Source organism: Cryptomeria japonica, chromosome 10, assembly GCF_030272615.1.
Source record: "Cryptomeria japonica chromosome 10, Sugi_1.0, whole genome shotgun sequence".
Classification (NCBI taxonomy): Eukaryota; Viridiplantae; Streptophyta; class Pinopsida; order Cupressales; family Cupressaceae; genus Cryptomeria; species Cryptomeria japonica.
The window spans coordinates 300,761,135-300,776,502 of NC_081414.1; the positions used below are offsets into that span (position 1 = coordinate 300,761,135).

Here is a 15,368-nt window from a genome sequence, read left to right on the forward strand (position 1 = left end):
GCAACCAAATTGCCCAAGTGCTCAAAATGCTCAAAGTTGTCAATATTCGGCATCGTGTTTCTCTGTGCCCGTTAATCATAAGAACAATCTATTTGATCGTACGGGGTCATGTTATGGCACTCTAAAAAATCCTCTCTTAGTTTGGGTAGACTCAAATCTAGTTGCTTGTGGTGACTCTTTCTCGGTTGCGACAAAAAGCGACATATGAGTTCAATGAAAAGTTGCACAATGCCCCATCTTTCAATCCACTTGTCGCGGCACCAAACCACCAACTTGTACACATCGTGGTGGCCAGGTTTACATTAGGAATTCCTTCTTTTTTCTCTCCAACTTGCCCGATCGTTGCGGGCCACACCCTAGCAGCCAAATCACCCAAGAGCTCAAATTGCTCAAAGTTGTCAATATTCAGCATCACGTTTCTTCGTGCCCGTTAATCATAAGAATGATCCATCTGATCCTATGGGGTTTTGTTATAGCACTCTTAAAAATCCTCTCTCGGTTTGGGTAGACTCGGATCCAGTTGCTCGTGGCGACTCTTTCTCGGTCGTGACAAAAAGCGATAGATGAGTTCAATGAAAAGTTGCACAATGCCCCATCTTTCAATCTGCTCATTGCGGCACCAAACCGTCAGCTCGTAAACATCAAGGTGGCTGGCTTTATGCTAGGAATGCCTTCTTTTTTCTCTCCAACTCGCCCGATTGTTGCGGGCCACACCCTAGCAACCAAATTGCCCAAGTGCTCAAAATGCTCAAAGTTGTCAATATTCGGCATTGCGTTTCTTCGTGCCAGTTAATCATAAGAATGATCTGTCTAATCCTATGGGTTCATGTTATGGCACTCTAAAAAAGCCTCTCTTAATTTGGGTAGACTCGGATCTAGTTTCTCGTGGTGACTCTTTCTCGGTTGCAATAAAAAGTGACAGATGAGTTCAATGAAAAGTTGCACAATGCCCCATCTTTCAATCCGCTCGTCGTGGCACCGAACCGTCAACTCTTACATGTTAGGGTGGTTGGGTTTACACCAAGAATGCCTTCTTTTTTCTCTCCAACTCGCCCGATCATTGCGGGCCACACCCTAGCAGCCAAATCGCCCAAGTGCTCAAAATGCTCAAAATTGTCAATATTCGGCATCACGTTTCTTTGTGCTCGTTAATCATAAGAACAATCCATCTGATCCTACGGGGTCATGTTATGGCACTCTAAAAAAGCCTCTCTTGGTTTGGGTAGACTCGGATCCAGTTGCTCATGGAAACTCTTTCTCGGTCACGACAAAAAGTGACAGATGAGTTCAATGAAAAGTTGCACAATGCCCCATCTTTCAATCCGCTCGTCGTGGCACCGAACCGTCAGCTCGTACGTGTTGGGGTTGTCGGGTTTACGCTAGGAATGCCTTCTTTTTTCTCTCCAACTTGCTCGATCATTGCGAGACACACCCTAGCAGCCAAATCGCCCAAGTGCTCAAATTGCTCAAAGTTGTCAATATTCGGCATCACGTTTCTTCGTGCCCATTAATCATAAGAATGATCCATCTGATCTTGTGAGGTCGTGTTGCGGCACCGAACAGTCAGTTGGTATGCATCGGGGTGGCTTGTGTCTTGGATTACAAACACATATTTAGGTTCAAAGCTTAAGTAATAATAAACTTTGTGCAATTATTCATCTAATCATTTGTACTGCAATTATGGATAACCATGATAAATGATTTGCATTAACCAAAAAGCTACAAATCCATGCAACATTATATACTATTAAAACTATCAAATATATCCAATACAAACAAATAGGCTTGCCAAAAGCCATATGGACTTATAATTTCACATATTCATAAAACAAAACATATGTTCAAAATTGCTATAAAGGCATACAACATGATATCCAATAAAGTCAAATAGGGGCTTGCCAAAAGCCATATGGACATAGAATGTCACATATTCATAATACAAAACATATGTTCAAATTTTCCATATAGGCATACAACATGGTATCCAATAAAGTCAAATAGGAGCTTGCCAAAAGCCATATGGCGATAGAATGTCACATATTTGTAATACAAAACATATGTTCAAAATTTCCATATAGGCATACAACATAGGACCCTATTCTATTCATTTCCCTCTAGGGGAAGGAAATAGATCACGAGATATCTTTGCTTGTCAAGGGGATGGAGATGTATATGATGCAAGTGTCTTTCAAGTACGTCCACTCGACCTCCTCTCCAAATTTTTTTGTAACTCCACCTGATACAATGAAAAGAATGATGTTAGCATATACAAAAATTGAATTTTAGAATGACATATAATAAAATAGTCACTTACCGCATACAAATAATCATGATGTTCGTCCACAACAGGTGTACGTTCATGATTTGGAGTGACAAGCCCCTCCTATAAGAATCACAATATAAATTAAACTAAATACAAGTGTCGTTAAAATTTTCAATAACATATTATTAAGATAACAAATGTAATGCTAAATTTACTAAATTTACAAATATGTCTCGTACTTCTGTTAAAGTAGTTGAACTTGCTACTACTACAGCAACACCACGCTCCATTGACATGCAAATAGAAGGAGGAGTCTCTGAATTCAACATCTGAAAATTAAACAAAGTATATTGATTAATCGCCAAAACTATCTATATTATTTAATAACAATATTAAAGATAAATTGCTTACCTGGGTGAAAGATTGTTGATGAAATACATTACAAGGTGTTGATGTTGAAGCTCTAGCATCAAACTATTTGACATTCAAAATGAGTAATTAGAAAATCATTCACATAAGGTTCAACTATCTACATATAATAATTATATTTTTTCACTCGTTGTATACATGTGGAGTCGACGAAGTAGTGAAAAAGGGTGTTGCAGGAATGTTGCTAGTATTGTGAACACTTTGACCCTGATTTTTTATCATAATAATTTACTAATTTAGATATATTCTCAAATTTACATATAAGATTTAATAAAAAGAATGAAATGAACTTGTAATGAAATTCACCTGGGTATCAATGCCAAATGTTTCGTTCAACAAGGATTCTATCATGACAATGTTCTCTATCGAAAACTCCGCTCGTGCATGTGCATTCTCAGAACTATTAGGATCATAAGTGCAAAGAGAACCACAAGATCGACAAAAATGAGTTGGAACTCAATGCCTAGAAGAATCAACATCATCACTCGCATCACCCTCTACTAAAAGACTAGCATACTATATAAGGGTCTGAGTGAGTGAGCTAATCGAGTCTAGAGTTTCGACCTCAATACTCTCCTTCACAATGAAAGGAAAAATAACATGCTCCACCATAGGTCTGGCCAAGGGTCTTGGTGGGAGATTTGGATCACGCTATGCACCCTCTCTATCATGCGAGGAACCCCCACCTCTACCTTGGAAATCTAGAAAATCAAAATAGTTTGGGATCTCATTAAGGACAAACTCACAGTATAGTTTTCTCAAAAAGTATTGGGGTACCTCATGATTATTGCATGGAGGCTGATCAAATATGATCCACCACCTATCCCAAAAATTGTTCTTAATCCCTTCATGATGACACCAATGAATAAGGAATCTCCTACATCCAGGGTGTAAAGGTTGATTCGTTCGGGGGTTCGTAAAAAGAGCACACAAGTCAAATTTATTTATTTTCTTTTTCTTCACTGCCACATATGATAATTTTTCAGCATAAAATTGCTTTTGTTCTTTCTACTTATGGGACCAAAAATTTATTTGCCCACTCACAGATTGTATGTGAGATACAATAGATTGCAAAGAACTAGCAAGGTTTGTCCTATGGGAGTTTGTTCCAGTGGGATCTTTTAGCCTTGTGATTAAACCTTGAAGCTCTTTTTGGCTATTTTCTATTTGACCTAATAAGTTTTCTTGTGTACCTATGGGGTGTCTAGGGATTGTAGGAGGTTCTTGATGTGCTTCTTCTTCAATATGGTCTTCATGAGGAGCTGATTGATGTGTTGCTTCTTCAATATGGTCTTCATGAGGAGGTGATTGAGTGTTTTCAATATTTTCTTGTCTAATCTCATTTTCTGATAATGAAAATAAATTTAAATCAATAAACCTAGGTTAATCTTCAAATTAATAAAAAAAAATGACAATAAGAAAATAAAAATACATACGTCTTCGAGCTCTTCGATGGCGTGGCGGCATTTTGATGAGAGATGGACAACTTAGTGCCCAATTTCAAGCTTTTGCAAAGGGTGAGTGCAAGAAAATAGCACCCAAAAATGCCAAAACATGGGTTTGGAATGCAGAAATGCGGAGCAAGGTTTTTTTTGTTGTTTACAATACACATATGCCTTATAAGGCATGCACACTATAGGCTTGGTGTGAGGCTTGGCACACCAAGCCTATAGGGCATGCACCCTATAGTGCCTGCACCTTATAAGGAATGCACCTTATGCACTTTTTAATTTTTTTTTTAAGTGTGGCGCCTTTTTGGTACCACAACTTTGTGCATATAATCGTATAGCTTCCATGCAATACTAATTCCTTCTCACAATCATGCTAGCTTCACAAATTATCCACCAATATACAAATTCACAAGCTCTCAATGATAACAACTAGCATACTTCCTTTCAATACTTGAACTATCCTCTTTCTCTCACTGATGAAGAACAATGAAAATAATGAACAATTAGAAAAATGAAAAGAGATTATGTGAGATGCCATATGCTCCAAGAGAGCTCCTCTATTTATACACAAGTTTGAGAGACTTAATGCTATAATTAATTTATCTAAATTGCCACCACTCTCTCTCCCATCACCACCACTAAGACTATGTGGCTTCTCTTCTAATTACAAAGGTTAACACATAATAGTCCAACAAAATACTACTACAAATCATCCTTAATATTATACTTAGTCAATTATGATTAGTTATCATTAATCATTTACCTAAACAAATAGGTTTCTATCTCTAAATACCACATAGCTATTTACCCATGTTTATTTGTTATGAGTATGGTTGTGTTTACACATATGCATTTGCATTATTCCATGGGTCGATGCCATCATAACTACAAAGTTTCATTAATAAATAAACTACTCTTTAGCCATTAAAATATGAATACCTACTACAATAATTTTTATTTGCCCTCCATCAATTGAATTTCCTATAATCATAATGATCTTGTAGCTCCACCTATCAATACAATGAGATCATATACATATTAGTATAAAAATGTGACATAAATTAACATAAATAAATAATCACATACCATAATCTCTTGACCACTTTGAACTATCATTTACTTCTCATTATTATCCTCAAGGCTAGGTGTAGGAATTACATAAATCACCTCCTCATGAAGAAGAAATTTATAGTAAATGTGGATTTTATTACAACAGTTACACAATGATATTTATATTACCACCACATGCCTAATTAAGAGGAATAGAAGATACTACTATTACAAAAAAAACTCATCACTAATGACCCAAAAATGTGTAGAGTCCAATAAATCCATGAGGTGAAAAGAAAAATAATTTTATCTAAAAGAAATAATAAAACTTATGTAAATACAATACATAATACAATGATTAAAATGCTAAAATTTACCTTAAAAAAATAAGAGATATGAATTCTTTACCAACATGTACAAATGTTAAAATATTTATTTTAGGATCAGAATTTCTATATGAAAAAAGAAATTAAAAACATATATTTACTAATTTATTTCAAATAAAATTGAGCATTTTTAAACTTGCACAATAATCCTATGAAGTGGTACCATGGGATATAGGATAAATTGATCAACTCTAAAATCTTAAGTATATTTAATTTTCATTAATTTGAATTTATAAAAATAAAACTACTTAATTATAAAATTCAATTATAATACTAAATTGAATAAATATACTTAAAATTTCTTCAGTCAATATTTAAGGTCTCCTCTAGTGAGGCATCTATGAAGAACATGTTATCTAACCAAAAATTATAATGTGTCTCATATTGTGTGGCAAACTAAGTGTGTGGAGCACATTGGTTTGCTTTTAGAGCATTATAGTGTTCATGTCAAGCATCCTCCTTACCATATATGGCCTATACTTTGTACCTCATTTAAAATTTTGATGTTATATAATGCCCTACAAGATTGACATATGCATGGATCGATACCACATACCTTGAATTATCATGCTCATCACCTTTTAAGGTAATTGACTTTATATTCAACTAGGCTCTGCATCAAGGTAAAAGCATTTTATATCCTATTTCATTATTAAATAAATATACCAAATTTTCCCTTTATATGTAGAATTTTTCACTCATTGGTCAGCTTCTAATTTAAATATATTTGGGTAGCTAATTTTACTTGAAAATAATTATGAATTTGATAGGAGGCTTGGGTCAATTGGCAAGAGCTGCCTATGGTAGGTACAAGGTCATGAGGTCCAGTTTGCCCCCAAACCATGTTGCATTGAAGGGCATGTCACGCCAATGTTCTTAGCCTCATTAAAAAGTTTACCTAGTGCACTACAGTTTATACGGGGCTACAAAATTATTGTAGTCTAAAAAATTGACAATAAATTTGTCCCATGTAAAATTCCTAGAATCTATCCCCAAATCCATCATATTTTTCATCCACCAAGTGGAGGCTTCCCTAGAAAGTAATTAAACTCCCAAAATTACCTTAATTATTTTGGAGTAGTTTTAGATTTCAAAATATTATCTAAATTGCCACTACTAGAGGGGTACAAGACTTTGAATGGAATGACTTTGTGCTTGAGATGGTACAACTATCTCTACAAATGGTACATTAGCTAAACAAATAATAATAAGTGAGCCCAAATTATTGCTACATTATAGTGACATTGTAGCAACACTATAGTGACATTGTAGCAACACTAATATGCAATTCTCAAAATGTTGAAATATCCATCAAATAATAGTGGGGACATTGTAGCAAACAAAAAAACATCTCAAAACCCTCTAAAAATTAGCACACTTGTTATTCTCAAATGGAATCATCTGATATTGAAAGCAATGATTTATGTCCTTAGTCTCAATTATGGATTTTGGGAGAGTTTTCATCCTCTCAAACCACTAACAAGCTAAGGGTCTTTATACTTCAATTCCTTGGATTAAACAAGCTACCTGAATATAGAAATTAGATCCAAAGAATAACCTCCATCATCTACAAATGAAGATTGTTGCTTCCTTGATATAGCTTTTTTTAATTATGCCCTAGAGTACTAAATTCACTCTTAGTATTTAAAATTAATTTTAATTATTGTTTTATTTTATTTTTAATTTTCATTTAAGTATTTAAAAATGGTTTTATTTTAATGACAATGTTTCAAAACACCTTCATTTTAATTATATTAATTATATTAGTACTATTAAGTTGCCCATAAAATTAGAGATTATTGGGCCACACATAAATAAAATTATTAATCATTTTGATTAAAAAAAAGGGGACATGATAACTACCAACTTAGCTTTCAATATTTTTCAATGAACATCTCCATTGCACCATGGGATCTATTAACAATAAATACTCTAAGTAATCATATAATTAATACCTACTTGGGTGTAGCTAGTTTCTATCTCTATTTAGACAGTTCAAAATAGTTTCAAAGATAGTAAGAAATGCTATAAATGACTCAAAGATTTTTCCAGATAGTTTTTATTACTAAGAAAAACACATGTAATTTATATGAAAATCATTGTATCAATAGAACTAGTGAACCTTTTAATTATTTGAGAAGATTGAATATGCATTTGTTGTTTTCCTTAGATATTGGTCTTCCCTCTCTTGATTACTAGAATTAGAGGTCCTTAAGCTAGTGGTTGTACCAACAAAACTAATATCAGAAGTTAACATTTTTCCTCAACTAAGTTTTCCCAAGTATACCATGTATCCTTGGTTGGAAAATTTCATTCATACCCCATATCCATTGCCCACTACCCACCTTTCTCTATCACTCAAGAAATTCATGATGCCAAATACCTAGGCATATAAGGAAATATATATTTTTTCAAGGTAGTTGATCAACCAATGCCTTTTCATAACCTTAATGTACTATTTTGAATATTTATCAAATTCAGAAAATGTTCTTTTATTTAATCACTATCTTAACCCATTTACAAATTGAAAGGACTACTAATCCTTGTTTCATTTATAATTTGGGTTAAAAAAATGATAAAATTTCTTCTCCTATAAATCAATCGATACCCTCAATGGTATAGGGTATATTTATGTTATAAATCACATCAACAATTATTAGTCAAATAAATGTAAAAGTAGACTAAAAATACATTTAGTTTTTGTCCATCTAAGCACAATTAACATCATAAAAATTTCATTGAACCTTAACTTCATCAATCACTCTATTCTATAATTACAACATTTTTAATTGATAAATTTTTTTCATTTGATTATAAATTCACAACTAGGTTTAGTAGTTATATTTCTCTAATAAATCATTTGTTTATTATAATTTTATTATTAAAGCAGATTGACATAAAAATTGTTCTCAACTCTATGCAACTAAGGAGGTGAAGCAAGTTTGTATTCCAATATTCTTTTTTTCTAATTATTTAAATGGACCACAATAATGAGGAGACAATATAGTATTTATTTCAATTTTCAAGGAAAACTTTTAAGGTTTTCTATACTCATGATGTTAGATATTATATTTGATCAAAGATTCATCTTGCAATTCCCATAATAAATTGATATTTGAATGGAAACAACTCTTCAATTCTCTTACCAAGGTTTTCCCTCTTCTACAATTGATTGGGTCATTTGACTAAATTTAGTTTTTGATTAAGATAAATGGGTTTTACACGAACCCAAAACCCAAATCCATCAAAAAATAAACAAAGTTAAACCAGTCTAAACAGTCGCTAAACAACAAACTAAATGGGGGAAGCACCACAAAGAGACTAACAACAAAAAACACAAGCCAAAAAACAACTAACTAAGATATTTCAAGAGATCGATATTCTTCTAGATTGTCCTATTATTGATCGCCTGGAGTTCATCCATGATAAATATTGAACTTCCCCTTTCTTGCCATTCAGAAAGCTCATCTGATCAGATCCAACATGTCCTCTAACATTAACTTGGACACTCTTTTTAGACCTTCTACACTATTATAGATTGGCTCCTTACTGATCTCCACTAAACCCTTGATTTACACTTTAAATCTTGAATATCATTCTCGAGCCTGTCAATCCTAGCCTCATGCTCAATTTTCATGACATTGATATCCTCCATATTTTTTTCTATCAACTTCAAGAGTTTATCAGCTTTATCAGGTATCGGATTCTTAGTGAAAGTATCTATAATATCCTTCATCCCCTATTTTAGAAGATTAATTTCACCAAAAACCCAGCCAAAAAATTTCTCCTGGTTGGAGAACGAATTACTTAGGATCCTGTCAACATCCATTACATCGCTTTTAGGCTCATTGGGGTCCACAATGAGGGGAATATCAAGTTTAATTTCATCCTCCCCTTTTTATTGAGTCTTCACCCTTTTCCTAGTCTTCTGCTTTTTAAGATTTTGCAGACCCAAATTTTGGGATTGAGAAACAAGGGTTTTCAGCTTTTTCGCTACCCATCTAGGTAGATTTCTGCTTTTTCTACTACTAGTAGTGCCTAGATTGGGTTTCTGCAGGGTTCCCTCATCCTCTAAGGTTTTATATGAACAGAGTCATCTAAAAAAAGGATGTCATTCCAATTCATAGCAATCCTGTCCTCCTCACCAAAATCCATATCAGAAACATCCTGCACCTCCCAGCTAGCTAGGGGTTTGGGGTTTCTCAAAACAGGAGAGGAATTAACCTCATGAATCTTAGGATACTCCATCATTGGCAGGATTAACCCCTCATGCAAAACCAGATTTTCCTATTTTTCACAATGTTTATGAATAGAATTCTCAAGAGAAGATAGTAAATAAAACGGCATCGAAATTCTTTTGACATGCCTAAAGTGATTCAGAATAGGGAAATGATAAATAAAGATACTAGCATATCAACCATCTAGGGTTATGTACCTCATGATGAACTCTTCCATATCTACCCAAAGCTTCAGAAGATCCTTTCAGTTGTAGCCTCCATCTGGGTTTTTCCTGACTCTTCTTCTCTCACTCTTTTTGTTATAGAAAATTGCAAGGGCTTCTCCTGAAATTTTCCTTTCCCTGTAGAATTTTTTACCCTCCATACTTAGCCCAGTAATCTTAGCTATGAAGGGTTCGTCTATCCTAAATTTAGCACCCCCTTATTCTAGTTCTTAACAAACATTTATGTGACCTTGTGGTTCTGAGCATGGAATTTTCTTATATATGGTTCCAGACCACCATCCACAACTTCCCTCCATACCTCTTCATTTTTCTCCCATAGATCACATAAATATGGTTCCATTCTATTCTTCTCTCTCGCCATATAATTGTTACCTTTGTAATGTTTAGCGAAAACACTAAAACCAAGCTTCAAACATGCGATAAAAAAACTAGACACATAGGAAAAATCTAGAAGGTTGTCGCCATGTATTTCTAGGAATGGCTTTACACATGTGAAAAGTTATCATCATTATGCTCTATCAGAGAGAGATTTTTGGCATCCTTCCTCGCCAATTTGCATAAATGACATGGAAAGGATTCCCCTTCCCACTACCATTTTTTATCATCCCTAGCAACGCCAATGTTTTCCATGTGGTTTGTAGGCATATTGCCCTCCCTAAAAATGTGTGAGATTTGAACTTCTTCAAATTTGGCAATCATTTCAAAGCACTCCTGCATTATGTGATTAATCGTCCAACTAGGGGATGTCTTTTTAAACAAACAATTGATTATGTTTAGCGAATGACTTTCCAACCAGACCTTCTTGAACCCTCCACGAAGAGCTATTTTAAGCGCAATGTAGGCTGCATTTGCCTCAGCATAATGGTTTGTCTGGATGCCTAGTGAGAGTGCTATTGCTTAGATAAGCCTACCATTGTAATCACAAGCAACTCCCCCACAACTCGTCACCTCATGATTTCCTTTGGACACCCCGTAAACATTAATTTTGATCCATCCTCTAAGAGGAGCAATCCAAGTAATATTGGGTTTGATGTGCTTAGTTTTAATAGTTGGTTTTGAAATATCCCAATTAATGTGCCATCTATTGATTATATCCCATTCCAGCTTCGAAGGTTGAATAACTGGGTCAAGTTTATGGGAAGGGAAAGCATAAATGAAATTCTCCTTAATAATGGTCTGAATACGATGAGCAACCAGAATAGCAAGAGAATCTTTGTCACATGTGGGAGCATAAAATTTCATAAAACCATGAAAGAATGGTTATCCTAAGGGAAGGACTTGACTAAATTTGGTTAGTCAATAAATATATGGAATTTTCACTTTATATATGAATTTTTTAACTCATTAGTTAACTTCTAGTTTAAAAATAATTGGGTAGCCACTCTTACTTTAAAATAATTATAAATAATTTGGTCAAAGGCTTGGCTCAATTGGTGTGATTTTCCTATGGTAGGCACAAGTTCACGAGGTCAAATCTCCTATCATCCCATGTGGGCATGTCAAGTCGGTGTCATTAACTAAATTAAAAAGTTGATCGAGTGCACTACAGTTTATAGGGGGCCACCCAATTCTTGTAAACTAAAAAATTGATAATGAATCAGTCCCATATAAAATTCCTAAAATCCACCCCCAGATCCATCATGTTTTTCATCCACCAAGTAGAGGCTTCCCTAGAAAGTAGTTAAGTTCTCAAAATTGCCTTAAATATTTTGGAGTATTTTTATATTTCAAAATATTCTCCATATCATTGAGCCAAGCCTCTAATCCATCTGCTATTATAGTTCCATCATTTTTTGTTAATTTTATATTTTTCATATCTCAAGAAAGCTCATTAGCTAGTCATTTCCTTTCATCCATTTGTCTCATCACCTCTCATTAATTCACTTGGTTTTCCTATGTATCTATATGTCCTTCAAGACAACTATGTCCTTGGTTCCCTTTCTCACCTCCCTTTTGATCATGATGTCATCTAGATTTTTATTTCAATTCTCCCAATCTTCCCTTAATCTCATTTAAAACTTCAATAATTTGGTCTAATTTAGCTATAGAGTCTCATGTAGCTTGACTTGTTTGATCATAAATTTTTATTAGGTTTATTTGGGTTTGAACCATGATTAGACTAGATAGGTCAGAATATGGAATCATTAACCTATGGTTTTGTGCAAAATTACCAAATTTAAAGAATAAATAATAATTAATATATCTTTAGTGTACATACACAAAGATCTATATTCAAAAATTTATCACAATAGAGAATCACACATTCTTAAATCTAAAGAAAAACATATCTTTTATTCATATAATAATTTATACATAGAGTATCCCTATTTAATTAGGATTCTTTCAAATTTATGATATTAAAATACATACCATTTAGATAAGAAACCTCCCCAAGTTCTTTTCCATTTGAATCAAAGATTAAACTACTTAAGGTAGGAAGTAACCCTCTATTACTAGAATGCACTTAAACCTCCAAGTGTTTCTTTTGTTTGATTACATTGGATTTATCAAGTCACATGTGCTTCTATTTTTTCATCCTTATTTATCACAAATTTAGTGCCAAGATCAATCTCAAAGAGTCATACTTGTTCTCTAGTTAGTTGGTTTCATGATTTTTTCATATGATTTAGACCTCCATCTATATATTTAGAGAATTTAATCAACTAGATTAGATCAACAAACATAAATTTAGTAGTACTAACACCCCACAAAAAAGATTCATAGGCCCTAGTGATTGAACATTAGTCTAATTTTCATGTAACAAACTTACATTCATAGAGTAAAACTTTAGCTAAATAAACTACTTTCTTTTAATACATAAACAAGAGTATTTCATTCTCATAGAAACAAATATAAATATAAAAAAAATCATATAAGAAAACCAATTACATTACTCAAATTAAATTGTTTCACTAAACACTTCAAATCTAAATAATTTTGAGATATGCAAAAGTAATTATTTGCTTCCACTATTCACTGTAATAATATTTTTTCAAGATTCTATTAAATTCATATACTACCTCAAGAAACCAAGAGATGAAGAGAAAAGGAGGCATAGTCTCTACCAAAGACAAATGAAACTGCATTGGAGAATGAATTGGAGATTTAAGAGGTAACTTTAGAGGGAGGTGACCAAGATGAGGATTTAGAGGAGGAAGAACCTTAAAATTCACCTTTAAGAAGTCCTCATGGAAAAGGAAAAAATAGAAAGTTATAAGTCATTTGATTTTTGTTAAAAAAATTATTTGTTAAAAATTACGAGCACAAGACTTGTCAATTGGTTGAGTTGAAGGAGGGAAAATCATAGAAAGGCCGATGATGGGGAGATTACAACCTTGGAGAAGAACATGACTCAAAATTTGATTCAGTTAGAGGGGTAATCATATACTATCCTTGGAATTTTACAAAACAACAATTCTCAAAATGTGATCCATATCGATCTCTATAACATGAATATGACACCTAGAAAAATGATCTAGAAAAATGTGTAGTTCTACAACCTTGGTCACTCCAATATCTATTTTCTATCAATGCTTAAGGATTGACAATTTTTAGAAATACCTTGGAGAGTTGCTGACTTATGGGCAATTGCATTCTCCTCAATTATTCTTTTCAGTGCACTAACTTGAAAATGTTCATAATGCATGCTCCTTGATGTTCTAGGATAGTGACTAATTATTGGATGTGAAATAATGTTAAAATGAATGCCTATAAGAAAGCCATAATGAATCATCACATAAGCATGTACTAAGTCAAATCCTTACAACTATTGCAAAAGGATGGGAGTTGATCTTTTGAATTCTAGGTTAGGTCTACACCATGTGAGATCAGTCCATCGAATCAAGGCTAATAATGTTACAATGTTCGAGAATTGTAGATAAGGTCGAATAAATTAGAATGTATTAAAACAAGAATAAATGAAAATAGAAAAGAATTAAGAAAGAAACCTAAATTAACAAAAATAATAATATAAAATTATAAAATTCATGAATTTTTTAAGGAGAGAGAAATGTTAATTTAAGATATAAATAAAAGACAAACATAACATTTTAGATTGCCATAAAAAGAATCACAAATTTAAAATTTATTCTCAATGACTTCACCGTTTTGGTTTGGCAATTTTCTAATTTGACTGGGAATTTCTTCACATTCGCAGGATTCTGAGATGTGGGAAAGAACAATTTATCGGGTGCAGTAAAAGTGACAAAGGTGGTGGCGGCAGAGTTTCCGGTGCTGAATGGGCTCGGCGTGTCAATGGCGGTGCTGCAATTCTTTAATTTATTTAATATATTATATTATTTTTATTTATTAATTTACTATTATAAATATTAGAACTATATTATTCATTTATTGCATCAGATAACTAAAATAATATTCTTAATTTATTATTTTTTATATTATATTTATGTTTATTTGTTTATATAAAGCTTTAAAAGATTTAAATAAAAAGTCTAAATAATTTGTTAAATAGTTTTTTAGATAATTTGTTAAATATTTGTTTGGTGGATGTGTAAAATAAATGATAAGAAAATTTAAACACTAATACCTAAAAACTTGTCTAAAAATTGTGCATCTTAGCAAAACTAATGGCAATCCATTGCAATAGTACTAGCCTAATGAAGAGTACTAATAATATTTTAATTTTAAGATTATTTGAAACATAATCTTATTATTAAGATAAATTCCCTTCTCTAGCCAACTCATCTTGATGTTGAATCATAGAATACTAGCTTATATATATTTAATAATATATATAGAATAAGCTGAGAGGTATCCTTCTAGAGGCGCCTATTTTTTTATTGATTTATCAACATTAAAGTGCAATAGGCACCTCAAGAAGGATACCTTTCGGCTTATTCTATATATATTATTAAATATATATAAGCTAGTAGCAGTTGCAGCATGAATTGAAAGACATGACATAAATTAATTTCAATATATATATTGTTGTATAGTTTAGGATTCTATTTGGTTCAATTCTAGATTTATAATTATAGTTAGGATTGGAATCAAAATAGTAGGCCTAATTCAATAAGGATTAGGGTTCATTATGGTTTACTATTAGGGTTAGGATTTGATTTGGTTTAAAATAGTAGGCCTAATTCAATAAGGAATAGGGTTCATTTTGTCTTGCTATTAGGGCTAGGGTTATGGTTGTAGTTAGGGTTTACATCATTGTTTAGGTTAGGTTAATGGTCAGGGTTTGGATTTACATCATGTTTAGTGTTACGATTAGCGTTAAGATTGTGATTAGGCTAGTATTTAGGGTTATGGCTAGATTATGTGTAGGGTTATGGTTTATATCGTAGGGCTATGATTAGGGTTAG

At 33.0% G+C, this 15,368-nt stretch overlaps 1 pseudogene; it reads left to right on the forward strand.

The window, feature by feature from the left end:
* The first annotated feature begins 13,820 nt into the window (after positions 1-13,820).
* The window catches only part of LOC131858936 (germin-like protein 9-3), a 36,055-nt pseudogene continuing 34,507 nt past the window's right edge, over positions 13,821-15,368 (forward strand).